Genomic DNA, 20,215 nt, shown 5'->3' with positions numbered 1-20,215 from the left:
GTTCCTTGAAAAGCAGTAGGATTCTGTTCCATGACCACTAACAGACATCCCAGCTGGATGGTAAAATTTTGTAGATGATTATGATGTGAAACTCAAAATCATTGTAAACTTGCTCAAAATGTGACCTGCCTTCACGCAAAAGCTCCTTGCGCTTTCTGAACCTTACAGCAAAACTGGATGTGTTCAAAGCCATAATGAAACCTAAAAGTAAGTCAGTTTTGTGTAATTTGGGGTTTCATTATACATACTTCTGCATCAGTGTATCTCAGAGACCTGGGTATAATCCTTATTTGATCTTAAACTCTTGCAAAGGACCTAGGAATAGAAGATGTGCTGAGGTCAGGACCAGAAGAGACTTTTTTCAACACCTCCTGCAACCTGAGTCCCCCATAAACATTTAGGACTCAGCGAGAATTGTACCCAGCTCTTCTTGATGGAAGTACAATGGTGACCTTCTAGATTGATTAAAGATGTGACATTGATTGACTTTGAAGGGAGCCACATCCACCCTTCTTCTGCCAAAAAGGCAGTGGCTGCAATGTGAAGCCTCAAGAATGGGGCACTGCTCCTCCAAGTACATGGAAGACATCCAAGGGTAACGGGATAATGCAGATAATGGGATAGGGTTCCTCCCCTCCTCTCCCTCAAATACCATATAGCTAGATTTTAGCTACCCAGACTCAGGCCGTAGGAGACTTTTCTCTGATAGCTATTTAAAAGACGAAATAGCTGAGGAAATGAGCTCTTTTTATAGGTTATGTAGGATGTTCAGTGGTTGAGAAAGTCAAAAAGGACTGGTAATGTTGACTCTGCAGGGACCTTTAATGGCGATGGGGGGGGATGACGCTGTAAGGAGCGGTGTGAACAGCACGGTGGAAGCGACGATGTGGTGGGGAAAAGAGCTTTATTCCTCCGGCAAACCCACCCCTCATGATTTTACATGCTGCCACTTTGGGGTGTCTAATTTGGGAGGTGCTAAAATGGCCCCGTTTTCTACAGATAAGCAGTATCTTAGCAATATCTGGTCTCTTCGAGGCACGTTGGGCTGGCACTGAGAAACATTGGCCTCCAAAATTACCACTTTTGAAAATCTAGGCCACTGAACCTGATATGAACTATCAGAAAGCAGAGACAAGGGAGCATTTATGTCGGAGAATGCGTAGTGGCTTGAAAACTACAAATCAAAATAATTCACCCTTTTATGTGTAAATCTCTTTCTCTTTGATACAAGAATTGAAAAGCTGTCTGGTTTCCTTGTAGTTTCCGTAAGAAAGCAGCATGCCACTGTACCCTCTAGAATGCTATTTAAGCGTTATTTAAAGTGCAGACCTGTTAAGGTCAAGCAAGCTTATTTGTATGCTAAAACTGAACACACCAAACCTTACACCTAAAACCAGCCAGCGAGGAGGTCTTGAGTTCCGTGGTTCCCTCCTGACAAGGGTACAGCGTGACAAATGGTGAAGCACCAGAAGATCAAAGCGCTTTTTCAGGGATAACAATAAAATCAGAGACAGAAAGACACCGAGTCCTGGTGCGGGGGTCTGCTGTTCCAAAAGCAGTCTTTCTCAGGTATGACACCAGCAGCCCGTTGCAAGGGGACGCAAATTGGCAGTAACAGCATCAGCAAATTTAGATCCGGTGTGGAGCTTTTTTGAGCCAGTAGAAAGAGTGAGGAGTCACTGCAAGAAGCCCACGTGGAAGGGATTACTGTAACTCACTGAATTTACCGGGAGCAGATTGAAAAGAAACTTTTCGATGCAGATATGGAAAGACAGTGTGATGTGTTTTGCTCATATTCCAGAGTCGCTTTCCTCTCTCTGAGCGCCTTAATCCAGATCCTGTTGAAGTCAATAGCTGTCTTGCCTTTCAGAAGGATTATGCCCCTAAATAGCTACTTTAGGAAGTGTACTTTGCTTGGTGATAACACAAAGCAGAGGGTGGATGATTAACACCAATTAGGATTATTTACGAGAACCTAGAAAACAATAGGTCCATAAATCATTGTCTTATCAATTGTAGTTCCTCCTGCGTAATTTAGTCATCATTGGGCAAACTGTGTGTTTCACTGTTGGTTAAGTAGAGATCTGACTGATGTTAGCTGAAGTTTGTGGAAATGTTGAAGGTATGATATGGACGAGGAAAACAGCAGTGTTACAAAAAGCTTCGAGTGGTTTTCAACATTGTTTATGTTATAAATCCCCTGCAGTTTTCCCCTGGGTATATTTAGTGTATTTAAGGCAACTGACAATAGTCCTGCTGCTCTTGGGTTACGCTTCAGTTGTGTCTCCACTGGTGTCTCAGTTTGGAGCATGGGGTGGTTTGCAGTGATCCCCTGGTTGTCTCCATTTGCTGGGCACTAGTCCAGCTGCAGAGCAGCTTCCATGCACACGGATTCCTTCCAGAGGCGGCCCAGTAGGGTGCTCTTTCGAAAAGCAAGCCAGGGCTTGGTGGGACATCCAGCTCTGATCCAAGGGGTCAGCCACACCACCACAAAGTCCTTCGGGGTGTACATAACCCTGCTTTGCAACAGGAAGGCTGTCAAACTGCCCAGAGCTCCCATGACAGCCTGGAGTAGAGCTTGTGCTATAGAGAGGGTCAAAATGCTTTATGTGACGCCCTTTTTGCTGGTGACTGTCAGCACTTGTGACCGCTGCTCCTCTTTCTTCCACCAAGACTTCTCCTGGTTCATTATCCTTTCTGTTTATTAACTGCTGCATCTTCTGTAGCTGTTCCTCCTTGCTGCTGTCCTTTTTTCTTCTACTTTTATCACTTTTTGTGATCCCTTTTCCAATTTCCAACCATAGTCTCCCAGAAGACCTGGAGTGGTGACGCCTGGATGCAGAGGAGATCACACTGCTTATAAATCTGCACCTTGAGGAGGCCAAAAGTTTCTTCAGCAGCAGGAGGTAAGCCAGGACTGCTGGTGGGTGTAAGGAACAGAGAGCAATCCCACACACACGTGAGAAGATGAAGTCAGCGTTCTTGAGGATGGAGACTTTGGGGCAGTATGATGGTCCTGTACAGAGAGCTTGAAGAGATCTTCAGGTGGGAACACACCACCCAACCAGCCGCCTGTTTGATTTAGTCCATGGACCTCTGGGTTCTGCACACCAGAGACTGAAAACTCTTGACTTACCCTAAATTTCCTCTTTGTGGACTTCTGATGTCATAGGAACGGCACAAAAAATTCCATATATCTGCTTTGCCATAACGTTTTCAGCCTGCTAACTTTCCCAGGACTACTTTCTGCACAAATTACTGGAACTTAATTACATGAGGCTTAATTTCAGTTGCCTGGCCAGCTTTAAAAGCATATATTCAAATTCGAACCACAAGGGCAGAATTTGGGGAGCCTCTTTGTCCTCTCACTTTGTGTTAGTTTAAATGAAGAAACTGTGCCTGTGAATCTCTGCTTTATGACACCTATTCCAAGTCAGTCTCCCTTCTGGAGAGACCTCCCAGGCTCCCAGCAGTTTAAGGGGGGAGCACAAACTACCCCTGATGTTATAGTTCATGTTTTTGAAACTGTGCAAACAATAGATATTTGTCTCCTGCTTATGCATTTTCTTGTAAATAAAATGTATTGAGACCAGAGATGAAGTTACACTGACTTTACACCAGATAAGAATTTGTATTGACCTTTTACACAGAAGTGTTGTGTTATCTGTACATTTCTCAAACAGATCTTGCAATGTTTAATTGCAACAAAAAAAAAAAAGAACGGAGATGGAGAATCCACGGAGGGGCACGGAGGAGAAAGGAGGTAAAAGGACACAGATGGGGAATGGTGGAGTTGGAGGATAACACCAGCTATCAAAGCATTATCTGAGAATTCCTGTGATTAGGGTTTATTATCTTCCTGACCCCACTGTTTCATTATAATCTGCTGCTTAGGTGATCAATAATGAATGGCCTCCAAATTTCATTACGTTTGCTCCCTTTCCGTAGAAGATTTTGCATCAGTTTAGTCCCCTCCATAAGACCTTTTTCCTCTTAAGGTGTGAAGACTTCATGTTTCTGCTGGGGTTGACTTGTTCTTTTGGTATATCAATGTTGTTATTTAGCCAGCAAGTGTCCCACAGCAGTTCATCGAGTAACACTTCCATCTATCACATTGGGATGGTCAAGAATACATTGCAGCTGATGTGCAAACACTGACGTATATCTGGAGTTGGGCACCCGCCTCCAACTCAGCAGATAAAAAACCCCTCCGAAGAGCCAACAAAAGAGGGCTTTTTTTAAACACCCCAACCGGCTAGTGGATTATCCTTAATGCGTTGGCAGCATGCCCCTTCTTTCCACTGCAGGAATGCTAGCCTGGCCCTGCAGTCCTGGCTGGTTTTTGTGTTACAGCATGCAGAAGAAATAGTGGAAGACTGATTGGTAACAGTTCATGGCAATTTTTTTTCTCTACAGCCCGAGATCACCTTATTTACCTCCAAAGAGGCAAGTATAGTGAGCAGCACCTCTCTCTGGGGAGCGGTCTTCCCTGGTCGGCGTGGCCATGCAGGAGAGGGCTCCTTGTAGGGCTGGCTGTTGTTTCTAGGAGCTCGCTGACATATCTTCGAGAGCTGAGGGCTCAGCTGCTTCTGCGTGAGAGAGGAGAGGAAATGACCTTCACCCAGCTGAGCAGGGAACAACAGGAAACCCTCACGGTCCCAAGCTCCTGCCATTTCCCACCCCCCAGAATCCGGCACATGGGGACCGTTTTGACGAACTATCAGGGGTTCTGTCAGGGTTTAGCCGCTGCAAAGATATTAGCAAAGTATGTTGATGATTCATGGCGAAATGGTGTGCGCTGATTTAAGTGATGGACTAGTCATTCTGTAATGGATTTGAGAATTCCCAATCAGATTGTACTTAGTTTTATCAAGCAGGAAGCTGGCAGGCTGTGTTTTAATCAACTGATAGCATCGCTTGGCGATTGGCATCCAGCTAGTGAACAGAGTATTTCTCAAAGACCAGCTCACTAAGTTGCGAACAGCATCATCCGCTCCGATCTTTCAGGTTTACCTCCTATTCATTCTGTTCAGCCTGTTTCTTTCCCAAATTAAACTTTCAGCTGGAAGTGCAGAAAGATGCCGCACATAGATCCTGCGCTGCTCTTTCACCAGCCTCGGAGAGGGAATGAATGAGGCAAAAGACATTTGCTCCATCCTCCAGGAAGCTATGTTGAAACAACCTCCTGGATATAGCACAAAATCCCAGAACCATGCAAATTCAAGGATTTGATGCTGGCACAATTTTTTGAGCGTTCACATTCCATAAGTGCAGTAAATCTATAACACAGGGACACACCAGGTAAGACATGGCCTTTCCCCTTTTGAGTCAGGCTGTTTTATCACCCATTGTCTATTTTATCACCTAAGATGTACCCTGGGTTCTGACCTGTGCCAATAGACATCAGGAACGGTTTCCTTTCCTGATGAAACACATCAGTCTCTTCATTACTTCTAGGAAAGTCCAGCTTCAGTTGAGCATCTTCACAGCACAAACCCTCAGGTGCCATAACTGATTTCCTACTCAGGATTGATGTTCTACCACAGTTATTGAGTTACGCAGCCACCTACACCCATGTAGCTGTACTCGAGCAGAGAGTCAAACCTGGGGAGCTGGTTTGTTGTGCCTAGCTCCTGTATAGTAGCTCCTGCGCTTAGCAACCCACCTCCAATATAAATATATCTGCTACTCTGAAGAGCAGGCTTTGAAAAGCACCAGAAGGGATCACTCCCCCATAAGGATTTTTTCCAACATTGCAGAGCTGTTAGGACTCCCAGGGAAGGCAAGTCCCATGGCACCACGTCGGGGAACTGCTCGCTGGGCTGCTGGCTGAACCGTATAACCCGGTTGGGTTAAAATTGGTCAAACGTTTGGGGCTCTTAGAAGAGGCTGATGATTGAAAGGACATAAAACAACCGTGCTCACAAAAAGTAATAAAAACGAAAGTGAGGTGTAAGTACCAGAGAGGAATGATTCATCGGGAAATTGTGCCCTTGAAATTGTATTGCAAATCCTGTGAGAGGGAGGAGGTGTATGTATGTACGTAAGGGGCAGATTTTGGGTTATCCGGATGAGTTGAAGATAAGATGAAGATTAACAATCAGATCTGTAATTTAAGGGAACATTTAAGTGTTTGATATTGTCTGCTGACCATTACACGAAAATCAGAGAAAATGAAAAAGATCCCTGTCTCCAGTGCCACGTCCACCTGCGCCCTTCACCAGACAGTGCCACCCGGCGCAAGAAAAGAATTAAGGTTTCTGATGCCAGAGCCATCAAAAGGACACGTGAAAACAAAGCTGAAAAAAGCCTTCTGTCTTCTCTCCCTGGATTGGAAAGCATACAATTTCCACAGGGTAATTTTCTGTGTAAACATTCCTATTTGTATGTTTTACAAATTAAAATAAAAACATATCTTGCAGACGTATTCAATAATTTAATTTTCAACCAAGATAATTAATGTATCTGAACTTTATCACAGAGCATAAGTAAGTGGGGAAAAATCCCCCAGCCAGATGTGAAGAGCCTGATCTTGAGTTTCCCACCAATGTTTCATAGATTTGGGTTCATTTATTGCAATGTTTGCTCACTTTTATAAAAAGCCTGATGATGGAACAATCTAATTTCCAAGAGCATCTCCAAGGACAGGAGGCCACATTACAATATCTCACATTATATGTCATTCAGGCAATGTCTCCCAAGTCATAAAACCTATGGAAAGGGAATGGCACTTGATTAGCAGATTCCTCCTCCTTTTCCTTTTTCCGATCATTTTTTTTCCCAGTGGAGTGTACTCCCCCCCGTGCTATCTGACCCCATGCAGGCAGGCTGCTCGTCTCCATTTGTAGAGAAACAGGCTCTGACGTTCGTCTCACCTTGCTCTACCTGACTCCAGGTCACACCACCTCATTTAGAGGTTGTTTTTTTCCTTCTGTCTCTGTGCTCTCATTTATATCATCCCACTTGTCCCTCTTCTGTGCCTGTGCGTGCCGCAGTGTGAACTGGCGAACTGGAGCACGGAACTGATCCAGCTGACAAAATATCTGAGAAAAACCCCCCAAGTTTCCGAGCAGTTATTTTCCTGGTCTGAATCACTGCACTTCTGTCCAAAAATTTGTGCTAACACCAGGTCAGGATGGGTAAAAAGAGACAGGACTTCTCCAGCCAGCATCGGTGCTAACTCATGGGCCTGTTGCCCTACCAATTTTTTTCAGCAGTTTCAGGGATTTTGATAAAGACATCAAGGAAGGCTTATATGGTCTTAAAACATTTTATTGATCCATTCATGTCTGCCCAGCCAGCCAGGGCTTCATTTTTTTAAGATTCCTTCCCTATTATCATGGAAACTTGCTAATTACTGTAGAAGCTTGCTAGCAACTTGCTTGAGACACCAGTTTCAATGGAGCAAAGCACTTGCAGCTTGCATAAATCTCAATGTGCAAATCCGTGGGGCCCTTTGAGTGAAAATGGGTTTGCTAGGAGATAATCTGTTGCTCAAGATATTATTTTAACATTCATATCTAAGGCCAAGACCTCAATCCTAGGTCATCAAGTTGACCACAAAGGCAGTAATCGATTGTGTGGTAAATCCATTCTAGATTGCCACTCCCACTGCGTATTTCTTCCTGTTGGAATTGTTCACCAAACTAGCTGGTCTGATTGATACCAGGTTATTGTGCCTACTGGTGCACTGACGACACAGCTTTGCAACAGGAAAATAATCTTGGTCTTTTTAAACATTGAGGGTAGCAAAAAAAAAGGGCAGCATCAGGACTAAACCAGTTCTGACAATTTCTCATTTCCATTTATTCAGAAAAAAGTCATAATTGAGACTTAAAAAAGAAAGAAAAGCCCTCCGTGACTTTAAGTGTAAAATCCATTTTAGTAGCAGGAAGCTGTTATATGGTTAGAGCAGTTATTTTTATTGTCTGTCTGGGTATAGTTTTTAACTGCAGGCACAGAATAAATCAATAGTGTCATAAAGCTACTCTCACCCTCTGCCCTTTCTAAAGGGACATTGTTCAGTGTCTGCGCTGGATGTGACACAGACTACTGCTTTGGTGCACAGAATTACGCCTCGACTAATGTGCTAAGGGAGAGCTTGAAGTGCGACACATACTTACCTGTATCTCTTTGTCCGTATCATCTCAGAGCCACCCGATTAAAGGCAAAATAAAACACAGATTCACACGCAAAAATGCACAGAAGCTCTTCATCGGAAGGGGGTGGGGTGGGTGTAATTCGCTCGCAAATGATATTTTCAATGAATTTGTCCATTCATAAATCATCCCAGGTGAAGTATTTCCAAGACTATCCAAGAAGAGAAAGCACGCAGTGATTCATAGGATAGTCCCCACAACTTAAACCTGATTGTAATCTGCTCCTTAATACAGCGAGAAGGGACGTAGCAGGATCTGACTGTAGGAGGCTAAAGCTAGATAAAATTGGCCTGGAAGTGTGCCTTTTTAATAGCAAGAGTAGTTAACGGCTGGAACAGTTGGCTTAGGAATGCGTCGGATTTAGCATTACTTTCAGTCTCTAAATGAAGAGTGAGTGTCTTTCTAAAGATATGCAATAGCTTCAGCAGAAGTTAGGGCTTTGATGCTGAAATGAGTGGGTGAAGTTCTTCAGCTGCGTTACATAGGAAACAAAACCAGACGATTATGATGGTCCTTTTCAGCCTTACTAATCCATTAAATCCTGGTTTGGGGCCTTTCACACGTTGGGGTTTAAAGCAGCCTCTTAGGTTTTCTGGCTGGTTTCTGCAGGCGATACGCGTTCCAGAGCTGGGTCTGACAAACTCCATCTAAATGGGTGTCCGGAATTGACACACTTTATAATTTATGTATAAATCACTGCCTTTGAATGTAGTTCCAGATCCATTTCCCCATGCAGCTGAGTTCACTTTGTCTGTTCCGTGCAGTGGGGATTTGTCTTTGCAAAGCAGATGTGCATCGGGAAGAGATGTGAGCTGAAATACGCACCATGCACTGCCGGATACCCCCAAGAACACTCACCCCTAACGTGGCCCACGGAGAAGGAAACCTTATGGATCAAATTCTTAGGAGAGTTATTGTCAGAAATGCCCGTTGTCAAGTTAATTCATCGCTTGTGCATTGCAACTTCCCCAGGTTGGCACTTCTGACAAAGGCATGAAAACTGTACTGGTGCTGCAAGTGGGAGGTGGAGACAGAGAAAATCTGTGCTCTGTCTGTGGGACTCCGTGCCGAGACAGCTCTATTTTCACATCTAGTCACAGGCTGATCGGTATTACCTCGGTATTTGTTTGGAGGACGGCTCTCGAGACATGGAATTGGAGCTTGCATTCAGGAAGATTAAAGAAAGTAACCCCCAAAATAATGCAGGTGGTTCCTGAAGGTAGCACAGGGCACGTGTAGCTTAGTGCTCAGCAGGCAGAGAGACCCCAGGAGTTTGCATGCTTCCACGTGCAGCATGGAAGTTGTTGACTGGGAATAACATTCATCTGGGTAACCTAATCTTTGTTTCCCTTCTCTCTGCAAAATGCTTAGTGCTGGATTTTGTTGTCTATAAATACTGATTTGGATTTCCCTTCCTTCCCTCCCCACGCTCTATTGAAAGCGAAGCCATCTCAGCCCAGTGCCGGCTGCTGACTCCTTCCCTTCGGCTCTTCCCCGTCCCCGCGCTGCGTGAGCTTGGTGGCGTGCGGCCCCTCGGCTTCCCCTGGGGACACTGGCACTTGGGAAGGAGAATAACAAACGTCGGGGAACAAACCAGACCCCAGCGGGTACGAAAAACAGTTTAGATAAAAACCCCGCATGAACTTCCCGGATTCTCAAACTTTTTCATAAATAGCCAGTGGCCGCCTGAATAGCAGCAAGCAGCAACAATAATAATAAATTACAGTAAATATCACGCTGCCATAAGTGACAGCAAACCAAACCCACTGCTGTTCAGAAATGAATTGGAGAAACTATTTCTTAATCTCTTTTTGTGTTATTCAGCCAGCTGTAATGATTTATAATACTGCGAAGAAGTTGCTGTATGGAGTTGTTTCTTAATCATCCGTCTTAGCATCTTGCTATTATCCGCGTCTGTCTGTGCTTTGGCGGGGGCTCCAGTGCGGCTCGATGCAGTAGTTTCACCGTCAGCTTCGGTGCACAGCAGCTGTACGTGGGCTGGGAATAAACTGATTTAATGCGAGGCACCTCTCAGCCTTTCTCTGGGACCCTGCTGCCTTTGGGGACAAATCTGCTATTAGGAGGAGATGGTCCGAAATGGGGAAATTGTGTTACGGGATCAGCCCCGTAACAGCACCTTGCGTGAAGGTGTTGCCCGAGGAGCCGCCTGGTTTGAGGCCATTTGGCTGTAAATAGTCCACATCCCGTGGACACGGGGGGCTTTGGTGCTGGTGTGTGTCGGATGGATGCCCTGCAGACGAGTCCTTCCCCCCCGGGTCTGCGAGCACACGCATTGTCAGCGCAGGCAAACGAAGTGGTGGGGGATAAATTGAAGTGGGAACGCGGTATCAATCGCCGCTGTCTTTGTCAACTTATTACCAAAGATTTATACGTGACGCAGTGAGGACTGCGCAGTGACACATTTTAATTTAATTAAATTTCCTGTTGGATTGATGTCTGATCAATCAATAATGTTAATGTTTTTGCAATTTAGAGATTAAAGCTTGGATGAGCGGATATTGAAATACTCTCACATCCAGCTGCCTGGGAATGTCTTCTGCTTCCATTTCTCAGAAAACCTGTTTTGGGTGAGGATGCATCCTGGGGTTTGCCGAGTACCTACACCAAGCCTGAAAGCTGTGCCCCATCCTGGCAGAGGGCGAGGGAGCCGTGCAGCAGTGTCACTCCTCGGAGAGACGGAATTGCACGGAGATAAGATCTGGGTTTTGTGCAAAACCTGTATAGCTCTGTGTATTTTCTCTCTGACGTTCAATATAAGAGCAAGTTTGAAGAATGGGGCACTGCTGGTGTGATGATTCCCTTTGCTACACTCTCCTCCTTCTGGAAATCGGCGGCGTAGAGGATTTCATGTGGGGTTTTTGAATCTAATGGCCACCAAGGCACCTGTCCTCCATGGGTCCTCTCGTCCCCTCTGGGTCCCACTCACTCCTCTGACCACCGCAGCAGCTGCCGCAATGAGTTCCCCCCATTTAACTTTCTAAGCTGCCATAAGGGGAACAACAGGATCCTGGTCTGGATCTGACTTTTAACACTTCTTGAAGCTCCTTGACTGCCCAAATGTCTCACAGGTGAGCTAATTGTGCTCCACCCTCTTCAGGCTGTGAAGATAAAGAGGTGCTGTAGCATGCCTACAGAACCTTTTTTTTTTACCCTCTCACTGCCTTGTTTCATTTAGTGCCTCAAATATTTTAGTACTGAGGTCAGGAAAGGCCTTAACTTATTCAGGGGAGTTATTCAACACTGACTTTTCCGTAAGGCCTTGGGGTCTTACACAGCCCTTCTTTAAAGACTTATGACTCAGGGTTAAAAAAAAAAATAAAATAAAAAAATCCACATTTTCAAACTTGTAAAAGTGTGAACCCAAATTTCAACTGAGTCACAGCCATGGCCATAGTCTCGATAAGTCAAAATAATTTGTTGGATCTTAACGCCATCGAAGCTTGGACGGTGAGAAATCCCAGCCTGGCTCTGCGGTCTGCAGGCTCAGATGTTCCTCTCTGCTCTCCAGGTTTGTACCATGGCTGGCTCTGTGCTACGCGGGGGGCTTGTATGTACGTTGTATTTAGGGGAGGCCTTAAAAGGGCTAATTTCTTACCCAGCTTTATTTGAAAACCTGTAAAATCTATGTGTGTTCTATCCCTTAAGGACAGTCTGGTGGCTGCTTGCTCTGCGCCTGTCCCTCAGACAACCCCCAAGTAACACACAGAGGGAAGAGGAGGAGAGAAAGGATGAGGGGGAAAAGAAAGAGCGGCTCATTTTCCACTTTAGCACAGACACCTGAGGGGTAGAAGTCAGCAGTTTTTTGATGGTACAAGAACTCGGTAACTTAAAACAGGAAGCAAAAGAAATAGCACGACCAAATAACTTTGCCTTGACCTCCTCGTAAGAGAGTCAATTACTTTCAAGTAAACTGGAACTTCTTGCTGGAATTTATTTGGATGTCAGTTGCTCTGTGCCTCATTAGGATAGCTATATTCAGAAATGTGCCAAAAGATCCAGGCAGGCTGTAGGACACAGTGAAGTTAATTTGGGGGGAATGGCAGTTTGCTCTGCAAGAGTCTCCCTTTGGTTTTTGGTGTACGTAAGGGAAGGCTTTACAAATTTGCCTCTCGCTATCGAAACACCCCGTACTGCAGAGTTTCTTCCACGGAAATTTATCGTGTGCGTTGGGTTTTGCTTCTTCCTCTGTTGTAAGCTCCACCAGACACCCACCGCTCCGGGCGAGAGGGCAGCCTGCCCAGGGTGCCCACCCATGGCTGGGGGGGGACGGTTGGCGGCGGGGGGTCAGTGCCGCCGTGTGTGGGGAAGGCAGGGGAGAAAGGGGTATTTGATCCTTGGAACAGACTGAGGGAAGTAACCTACTGCTAAATTAATGCCTTTTATAGGAGATCAACCTTTTTTTATGCTCAAGCCCTGATATGTAATGCTCTCCAAGGCTGGCGTACATAGGTAGGACTGCTGTAAGTTGGTCCGACTTGCTGAGAGATCATTGAGAAATCTTTTTTCTTTCTTTCTTGCTAAGCCCTGGGAAAATGGCGTCGTGTGGAGCAGCCGAAGTTTTTGCCACATTTGACTGCCGAGCGTTTGTGATCTAGAATTCCCTTTGTTGTTCAACGTGGCACCTCGCTCACCGGGGCACGCTGGGTTAGACCCCGGCTGGTTGGGTAGTTTGGGGGGATTTAACCTGGAAGGATGGTTGGACAGCATCGCCAGACTACTTCTTAGAGTTGTTCATCTTACCCTGAAGAGTAAATTCTTATAAGAAAGTAATTTATGATCTTGGAGGGCTGTTACTTACAAGCTAGTAAAATAACTTTAGCTGAACTTTTACTGCCTTCAGCAGCAAGAATCCGCGCTGAAGCCTGGAATGAGCCTTTTCTTGCTAGCTGTGATACAGCATGATCTATAGCGGAGCCACATGGGTTTTTGGCTCGCATTCATCTTGTTTCCACGCAATGTGTTTAAAAAGAAATAACTGATTTCTCCTTGCAATATTTACAGTCAAGTCACGTTGTTTCAGCAACTGCATGAGCTCTCAGTAATTTATGCGTATGTAGGATGAGGGTGGCTTCTAGCATAACTTGGGCACTCTGCTTGAGACCGGTTCCCTCAACTTTAGCTGTCCAGAAATTAGCCATCTCCTCCATGCCAATCATCCAGGATCGCTCCATCTTTGGGTGGACTAAATCACCCTTTTGAGGTAGTTTGTTCTCCTTGTTGACTGCATATGATGTTGGACCTCGTGCTTAATCTTTAGATCACTGAAAAATGTCATCACAAGTGTATTGTATTAGAACCGTCACGGTTTTTCTGCACCTTTCACTGCAAAGTGACTCCTACCTGACCGTGCCTCAGGCACTGAGTGCTGTTGGGTATCAGCTTCTGCATGGAAACGGGCTCAGTCCAACAGGCGGTGATTCTGGATCTCATCACACATTTCCGCCAAGTAATTAAAACCAGAGAAGCACAGAAACGCGGGCCAAAGCCTCCTGTAAGAATAAAAAAAATGACCGAAGCCCACTGGCTTTGCTGGTGCCACTCTGATAGCAGAGCAGAATTGGGTCCAGTTCGTCCCGTGTAAAGCATCCCTCAGGGATGCTGAGCAAGCCTTAGCTGCAATTTTCTGTTTAAATTGGGTCTTTCTAACCTTTAGAGGAAGAAAGCTCCTTTACCCTTTACCATATTCAGCGTGAGAGGAGATCTTCTGCAGTACAAATACTCGAGTATGTCCCAGTCAGCAAATTAGATTCTGGATTATTTCTTTTACACCGTGATTTAGAGCCTCTGCTTCAGGCCTCAGTGTGCATGGGGTGGGGGTGTGGTGTATACAGTGACTTTTAGCACTTTAATGCTAGCCACAAGTAGCCAAAGCTATGGAGTTTTGTGTTACACATAGGACAAAGCAACTCAAAGCCCTTTGCAACCATCTATCGTTGTCTGAAGGAAAAGCACATGTTTTCAGCTTCCATGTTTGGGAGCCGCTGGTTGCATCCCGAAAGTCATTGGATTTGTGAATATGCCTTCAAAAATAAAGTTTTGAGGAGCTGCCTGCCCTCCTGCTGCCATGCAGACCATCCTGAGCTGCCTGCATTAGGCTGTGACCACTTTTTGCTCATTACGCCTTCAAAAATTGGGAGAGATGAAAGCAAAAATGAACCTGTGGAGAAAGCCCCAGCAGAGTGTTCTTCAAGTCCTGTTGAGAAATGCTCGAAAGACCAAGGCTGTGTGGTTAGGTTCAGACCAGGAACCTCAAAAAGTGGTATGGATGATAGAGAAAAATGGCTAGTTCCTTTAAGGGAAAGAAATGCTCCGGTTTCTACCCATGTGCAAGAGATCTGGGCTTCCTAGGTGGAAGGGAAATAAAGAAGAGTAGAGTTATGTGTGTTGCGCTTTCCATGTACATTTTTAATTATGGCACATCTATCATTCTTAGCACTGCCTCGAGCAAAGAAAGATAAAACAGCAACAGCAATAGCGACATTTCCACACATGTAGGCAGTCTCAAAATCAATGGGAGTTTGGTATCTAAATACCTTTAAAAACCTGACCACCAGTTCCCTGAGGCCCCCCGTGAATATCACAACCTTAAATCCTGGTGGATGTACCGATGTTGCTCAGCCCATGGCGGGCTGTGTGTGTGTGCACTCGGGACAGCATTTGGTTTGTTATGTGAAGGGCTGGAAGAATGTTCCATTAAAGGTTGGCTGGCTTAAAGCTGCGCACCCTTATTCTTCAGCATCTCTTTGGTTACAGGTAGCGTTCGACCACGTGCCGGCAGTTCATGATAGGAATCTGGTGACCGTCCATGAATACATTGCAATAAATGCTCATTACCCACCTTACGTTTAAATATTTTTACGGGGGAAAATGCAAACCTTCACTAACTCTTGGTAGGAGAGGACGAACAAGGGACGTTTACGCTTATTCTTTTGCATGCAGGTAGAACCAATAAATATTCGGGCAAATTAAAAACCAGTTTGCGCTGAAGAGGAGGGAATCCACTGAGGTAGTTTGTGCCACGCGGTGGATGTGAATGAGAAGTCTCGCCGTGCCTCCCTTCCCGTCCGGCCGAGCTGGCACCGTGTCCTTGTCTGGCTGCTGCTCACAAGAGGTAGCTCTCCCAAGGTTAGGTTGCACGAGTGACTTGCTCAGCCAAGGTGACTCCTCTCATCTGTTACATATCATAGGGTTATAAATAACAGAGCAACCTCCGTTTGATCAGGCGGGGGAAGCTGACAGCCCCCTCCCTCCTTCGGGATGCTGAAACAGTCACACGCAGGAGGAAGGCAGCAAGGGCTGGCGTCTTTACTGCAAACAGAGGGTTGGGTTGGTCTTTCCTCCTCTTTAATTAGAGTTTATTGGTAAAGCAAACCCATTTTTCTGCTCCTGGAAAATCTGGGCTGTCAAGGCTTAATTCCTTGGGCCTATCAAGTGTGAGATATGTTTACCAAGTCCCTCCAGGATTAGCTGGGTTGCTATCAAAACCGAGGAGTATATTTCTATCAATGAAAACCGCTATGACAAGGTCTGTCCCCTGAGACAAATGGCCTGTTCCATGTAGGCTTTAAATAGGAGCAATAATGGTAGTGAGCAGCACTGAGTTGAATAATTAGATTGTTCTTCATAAATCCTCGAGTGAAGACTTCCAAGCAGGTCCATTATGTGTGTCGTATGTTAGCACTGAGCTTTATGTGGTGTGGACACCGCTCTGCGCCGGGCTGCCGTGATGGGTGAGTAAATCACCAAAGATTGGGACAGGAGGAGCACGGCTCCTTCCCCTCCTGCCACTTCCCCTACGGAGATCATCTGCAAACACCCGTATTATTTATTTTATTGCTCAAAGAGTTTTCAAGAGGACTAACTGGAGTGATCTCTGAATATTTATGTTTTGTTTGTTTATATTCAGAGACTGGAAAACACACATATTTTGTTCACGTTCCCAGACTGGTTCATTTACTGATTCACTTAAAACATCCTTGCAGATCCATTGAGAGATAACTTCTTCCTCAGAGGGATGCAGTCGTGTAATAGCAGCTCAGTATTATCTCCGTATATCCGTGGTGGGATTTTGTTTTGCCAACTGAGAACTGATTTTTTTTTTTTTTATAGATCTTTCTTTCTCCCTCCTCCCCTTTCAATTATTCAGGTTTTCTCTCTCGTTCTTGCTCTCTGTATTATTTATAAAAATAAATTCCAGGTGAGCAAATGTCATTTAACCCTAACTCTGGTAATTTTTGGACATTTTGGAGGGCACCCTGGAAGGCAGCAGCGGTTGCAGAGAGGGACGTACACCCACCCGATGCACGCGCGGGCAAGCACTTCTGCTAAACCCAGATGCGCTCCATTCGCTTAGAAGCGCGTTTGTCAGACCTGGTTAAACAATACTGGTAAAAAGAACAAGAAATCACGTTATTCCCCTGAGAACAGCGTCTATGCCTAACTATTTTGTCTGCCAGTAAGAGTCTTGTGTCACTGTAAGGTTTATAGGAGCTGACTGGCAAAGGATGCCCTGATTATAAATAAAACGCCCCTATCCCATCTCCCATGACTTTATGCGTTGGAGCAGCTGCAGGGCCCTTTCCAGTTACCTTGGCTGTGAAGACGTTGCGTCTGCCTTTGGACCAAGCCCTCTATTGTAGGTAGCTGATGGGTCCCACAAAGGAAGGGACATGTCATGCAATAGGGCCAGGAACAAGCCACGAGGTTTTGGTAAAGCTCATGGCCTGCTGTCAAATTTTTCAGCTTGCACACAAGCACTGGGACAAGGGCTGGGCTTGGTGGGACCCACGAGTTCTGCCGTGACCCACCGTGCGTTGGTACCAAGAGCGTTGCTGCCAGAGCATCCCTCACTTGGCCCTGATGGAAAAAGTTCTCCGGTGTCAAAATACTGTCAGGATAAACAGTGTTAAACATTTTACAAGGCAATTTAGGTGATAATCATCAGAGTAATAGAATAATATTACCCATATTCATTTAAAGGTGTGCTGTGCTTTCCGTTCTGATTAGCGTCAGAAACTCCTTGCCAGGCTATGAAAGTAGAGTGAGTGTGAGAATTTTTGAAGGCACATTCCTCCTCGCATCGTAAGAGCATGAATTCGAGGAATTTCCTATCCATAAGAAGTTTGCATTCCTGGGATGCAGTGCTTGCTGCACCCTCGAAAACCAACTTCCCCGACGCTGCAGCAGAAGCCAGCCCCGCTCCTCTCTGCTCTGCTTGGGCAGCCGCAGGGGAGTTGCAGATTTTCTTAGCTTGACCCCGAGCTGCGAGTGCCGAACCCAGCCAAGAGTCAGGCCACATCCGTCCAAAGGTGATTTTTCCGTGTGATGCCTGGGAATTTACGCATGACCTTGTTTCCCAAAATCTGGCCTTTCTTTAGGCTCGTTCTGCTTTGAGCCAAGCTGCCTGCAGGCAGGTTTGTGACCATCAGGATGATGATGTCTTCCAGCTAGTTTGTCCATGTCTAGTCTGAGAAGGGATCAAGTGGCATTTGGAATTACTGCATCAGGTGATAACTACGGTGTGTAAATTGATTTTTTTTTTTTTTTTAGGTGTGATTCCACCTATTTGAGAAAGCAGTTTGAGATATTTAAATATCGTAGGTTCTGACCTGTACATTGGTTAGGAGAGGAGACATCAAGCAGAACTCTGGGCAGATCTGGGGACTCCTGTCCCACCAGAGGCAGGCCAGAACACACAGTAAAATCCAGGAGTCCTGCACCAAAAGCAACCTATGTCCTACAAAGGTGGAGTTAGGTCTTCTTAACAGGGTCCAGGCAGGTAAAACTGGTCCCAATTTGGAGACGGGGCTGAGTCATCAGCCCCACTCCTTGTTGCACCCTTGGCTCCCGGCAGAGAGCTGCTGATCCGTACTGGAGCTGGGCTGAGGCACCCAGGACACTCAAAGGAAATGGGAAATGTGTCTGCGGACATTAGATGATTCAGGGTTTGCTGGCAGCTGAACAGAAGTTTTCGGGATTTCAATTTTGAACTCGGGCAGCTTTATTCCAACCCGTTCCCACGGTGGGCACCTCTGTCCTCTTACGAACCTGGCCTCGGTGCTCCCTTAGGACATGGCAGTAACGCCCCAGAGGCACGCTGGGGAGTCCAACACGGTCGCGAAATCAGGGCGTTTTGGTCTTGAAGACCATGTAAGTGCCTTAGGTGCATTGATTTCATCTTCCAGAAGGTAAGGTTCAATTTTTGAAAGGTTCTGGGAGGCACCTGCCTAAGCCAAAAGCTGGGTCGCCGCCATCTGATTTCGCTCTGGCTCCGGGCATCCACTGGCTGGTGCAATGCCAGGCTCCTTCCCCGTGCTGCCAGCCCCCGTGAAAATAAAGCCAGTGGGTTTTTTCATGCATCCAACCCCCCCCTTCTCTTAAGATTAGGAAATATTTGCTGCAAAAACACAAGGTGGTCTTTGCTCTTCGAAGATTACTTTATAAGCCTGAAATACCTCAGCCCCCCAAATGTTTGTAGATTGTCTGAATTTCCTAAAGTAGGTTTAATAAATAAAGACTCAAGACTGAAAACACGGTCTGTTTGCAGTAGGATTTCTCATTACGTTTCATGCCTATTTCAGCTTTATGAGGATACGCTGGTTTAACTCCTTTCTGATGCTGTTTCTTAATGCAACCAGATTTTCAAGATTAGTAAAGGTATATGAAACAAAAACCTGGAATTAGATTTGCAGAAAGTCTGTTATTTATACTAGATAATAGTCAGACGTTAAACCAAGACAAAAGACATAGCCTGTCACAATAACAAATCCATTTTCAAATCCATTTTCAAAGCAATCAAATCACGGCAGAAACTCAATGACAAATAGATAACAAGAATGTATATTTATGTAGTAACTTTCGCCCCTGAGGAATCCAGAACCTCCAAAAATATCAGCGTGGGAGGTGGCTCTGGGGTGCAGAGATCCCAGGGAGTGACACCAGGGTTTCGGAGCAGCCCTGGCAAGGTCACTTAGAACAAACCTGGTCTAAACCCCCCCCCCCAACCCTCCCCCAGCATCGCAGGAAATGCGAGTTCTGTTTCCAGCGGGACCGCTGTGCTCGCGTGGTCAGCATGCACGTGAATGAGAGGTGAACTTTGTCTCTTTCTGCAAAGGGCTGAACAAAAAAAAAAAAAAAAAAAAAGGGCCAAAAAAAAAAAAAAAAGGCAGTTTCCCCTTTTAAGGGCATAAACAGGATGAAAGTGCTGCTTCAGCCCGGGGTTGTCTCGCTGCGGGAGGCTGCGCTGCGCTCTGGATGCACAAGCAGAATAGTTTTGCCAGGGGATTTTTACAATCCTTTGCAAAACACCAATATTTTTACTCAATATTAATGGAAGCTTGACTCGAAGTCAGCTCGAGCTGCAGAACAGTGCTTATAATACTGATTTATGTATTAAATGCAGCTGATCCGTTATTTTTGTTATCTTGGTGTGTTTGTGTTGATGCTCGGTTTTCGTACAAACAGCAGCCAAGTGGCACTGAAACCAGCTTTGGACGTGGGCACGCGTGCGCTTGCCTTAGCAAACACGACTCGTGTGTGGTGCTTTAGTCAGGGCCCTGAAGAATCGGGCGTAAGCAATAAGCAGTGTTTCGTGGGACGTCGTCACTCCATCGGTTTCAATGCGACAGAGTCAACTGTAGCCAGGAAGCTTCTGCCGAGGTTTTGTGTATTATCTGCAGGAACTTTTCTGTCTTATCTGCGGAAAATTGATCCGTACAGTCTCTTTAGAGACCTACATCAAATATTAATTTTGCCTATTTGTTCAATGTAATTAGCAGGTGTGATTAATCAATTAATCAATCTGCGATTCCTATCTGTGCCGCAAACAGCTTGCTGTGCCACGCGGGGATACTGCCAGCAGCGACCCCACAAATACCCCTCAGCTCCCCATCGCAGGGGTCCTTCCCGACCCCACCCTGAGGTCTGCAGCCACCGAGGTCTGGTGCCACCGGTCCTTCTGGCAGCCCAGGGTGCCTGGAGAGCACCACAGCATCGGCAACGCCCTCGGATGAGGACTTTGCTGGCCTCATCCCCTG

At 45.8% G+C, this 20,215-nt stretch overlaps 1 protein-coding gene across 1 annotated transcript in view; it reads left to right on the top strand.

The window, feature by feature from the left end:
- MAF (MAF bZIP transcription factor) overlaps positions 1–6,361 on the top strand; it is a 66,780-nt gene extending 60,419 nt beyond the window's left edge. Inside the window, exon 3 of the mRNA XM_063334665.1 lies at positions 2,805–6,361. The gene's annotated coding sequence lies outside the window, so the exon portion shown is untranslated. The remainder of the gene's footprint in view (positions 1–2,804) is intronic.
- Positions 6,362–20,215: the final 13,854 nt, after the last annotated feature.

This window comes from Chroicocephalus ridibundus, chromosome 4 (assembly GCF_963924245.1).
Source record: "Chroicocephalus ridibundus chromosome 4, bChrRid1.1, whole genome shotgun sequence".
NCBI classification, from domain to species: Eukaryota; Metazoa; Chordata; class Aves; order Charadriiformes; family Laridae; genus Chroicocephalus; species Chroicocephalus ridibundus.
This window is presented reverse-complemented; position numbering and strand designations above follow the sequence as displayed.